A 3,114-nucleotide genomic window follows, 5' to 3' on the forward strand; every position below is an offset into this window, starting at 1 on the left:
CACTGCCAGGGCTGCCCGCTGACGTCAGCTAGGGAAGTTAAGCTCGGGATCTGGCGGAGGGAGGGACGGGGGGCGGGGTAGTCATTTTTTCACCACCTATAATTCCGATAAGCCCCGCCCCCTCGCTCCGGGATTGGCTGATAAAGACGAACAGTAACTCCAGCTTCTTTAAAGGGAAACTCCACCAATTTTAAACATCCTCTCCATAATTTGGTGGGTTTGGTGTGAAATGCTCGGTTCTAGATAACCTCCCCAAGTCAGAGCTGTTCTACAGTGGAGGTTCTAGATAAGCTCCCCAGTCACAGCTGTTCTACAGTGGAGGTTCTAGATAAGCTCCCCCGTCACAGCTGTTCTACAGTGGAGGTTCTAGATAATCTCACCCAGTTAAAGCTGTTCTACAGTGGAGATTCTAGATAAGCTGCCCCAGTCAGAGCTGGAGTTCTACAGTGGAGGTTCTAGATAAGCTCCCCCAGTCAGAGCTGGAGTTCTACAGTGGAGGTTCTAGATATTCTCCCCCAGTCAGAGCTGGAGTTCTACAGTGGAGGTGAAGGGAAGCAGACGTCTGAAGCTCTAATAAAAGCTCCTCACAGAAAGTTCTTCACCTAATGGTGATGAAGACGCTGCCTGATGCCTGAGACACCGTTCTACCAGAGTTCTGAGAAGAGTTCGGCTCTAGAACCTGCTTTTAAAATCAGATCAATAACAAAAAGTTTTATATAGAAGTATTTGTTATTACTTGCTGTGTTTCAGCTCAGTAGTTTGTGAGAACTAACCCTAGACAATCATAGTGTAGGGGCGGGGCTTGCAATCCCCCCATCCCGTCATCACTAGGGCCAGGGTCCTAGCGCCATTGGCAGTTGTTCAGTTAGGTTGCTTGCAGAACAGTCCAAACCCAGCTCAGATACTGTATACAACACAGAACAGAACAGAACAGCTGACCCATCTCATCCTGGACATCACCTTTTCCAGACACTCCCCTCTGGTGGAAGAACTATCAAAACCATCAAAACCAGAACAACACGACACGCTAACAGCTTTTTCCCCAGAGCTGTAGCGCTCCTAAACCACAGTGGACACCTCCCACACTAATCTATAAACCTAATCTATAATCCCAATATATAAACCGAATCTATAAACTTAATCTATAACTAAACTGAGCATAACATTTGCACTAGAATTATTTCCACAGCTGTACAGATGTTAATTTCCTGTAAATGTTTATATAATTATACTACATATTATTATATATTTTTAGATTTATTTTACAGTTTGTTATTACTTTAATACCTTTTTACATATTATTCTTTATTCTATTTATTGTTTATTGTTCTATTTATTAGTGCATCGTACTAATAGAGGTTAAAAAACACAATCAACCCAGTCAGACAGAACCTGCCACTGAAACCACAGTATTTAAGACTCTTCTTCCCATAAAACCTTGGTGGTTGGTGTGGTGCAACAGATAACACCACCACCTACCATTGCGTTACAACAACACCATGTGGGAGACCAGGGTTCGATTCCCGGTGGAGTCTGGGTGACTATGCTGCACTACACCAATAAGAGTCCCTGGGCAGGACTCCTAACACTACACTGACCCACCTCTGTAATATGAGTAACCTTATAAGTCGCTCTGGATAAGAGTGTCTGCTAAATGCCATAAAATGTAAATGTAAAAATAAAACCTGACTTATGAGCCATACTGCCCTCAGATCAAGATCAGCAGGTTCAGGAAAAAACAATGATGAACCAAAACATGATAATGGATGACTCCACCCACCCTTCACACAGACTGTTCTCCCTCCTGCCATCAGGAAGAAGGTACCGCAGCATCCGGTCCAACACGACCAGACTCTGCAATAGCTTCTTCCCCCAAGCCATCAGACTTCTCAACTCAACTTTCTCTCTCTCTCTCTCTCTCTCTATTTACCCCAGATAAAATGGGAAGCATTTTGCACTAATAACTTTACTACCTCACTGGACTCAATATTTATTACACACTGCAGAATTTGCACACTACCCCCAATTATTTATTATCCTCTGTCTGTACTGTGTTGTGTTGTCTGTCCGCACTTGTTTGTTTGTGTTGCACTTGTGTTTTGTATGCACTGTCTATGTTGCTCCATGGTCCTGGAGGAATGTTGTTTCGTTTCACTGTGTGCTCTGTATGTAGTTGAAATGACAATAAAACCCACTTGACTTGACTTGAAAGTCTGAAGGTGGGATTTGTGGTATCTCCAAGATGTTTCAGCAGATTCTTTAAGTAAGTTGGGAGGTGGAGCCATGATGGAGAAGGAAACAGAACTCATTGGACCTGACCTCTTCTACTGTTCCGATTTCAAGTGCTTGCATATCCATAGAAGATGATGTACAGCAATCAGTATAGGCACTCTGACCAGTCTGCAGCTGACTTAGGGCTCATTTGGATCCATATGCTAGTCAGCTCTGCTGAGGCCAAAGAGAGCAGACAGGTGAAAAAGTGTCAGGAACTGGAACGTTCTGCAGTGCAACATTGTCTTACGGTCTCCACTCGGGACCCTGCCCTATCAACCCGTTGATGTGGCAACTGCAATATTATTTGCCCATCAACAGATCTGTTGTCAGGCACAGAGATCAAGCACAGAGAGAACAGTAGAGCTTTAACTAATCATCTGAAGATGCTGTAAGTTCAGGTGAAGAACTTTACTGAGGCAGACTGACCGTCTGTATTAGAGTCGCTTCTTCTCATTGATGCTATATGTTCTCTATTTAATGTATTTAAGGTATTTAATGCATTTAAGGTATTGTATATATTTAACGTTATTCATATATTTAAGAAACATGTATGGACAGTAAGTTGAGATGATGTTAGTTAGCAGCTCTTCTGTAATAAGCATAATTAAAGTGATTTGCTTGCATTAATTACTGAGACAATAAATGTTGGACTGGAGTAGATGTGATGGTAAGTGCTGAATGTTTATCAGCTGATGGAGTGTTGTCTCAGAGAGCGTCAGACTGTTTATTAATATTAATTTCAGTTAAATACTTAATAATATTTGCAGGATTAAAACACATTAATCACCATTAAAAACACAGCACACACATCAAACTCTACAGGGTACACATCTTTCTTAC

Source organism: Salminus brasiliensis, chromosome 21 (assembly GCF_030463535.1).
Source record: "Salminus brasiliensis chromosome 21, fSalBra1.hap2, whole genome shotgun sequence".
NCBI lineage: Eukaryota > Metazoa > Chordata > Actinopteri > Characiformes > Bryconidae > Salminus > Salminus brasiliensis.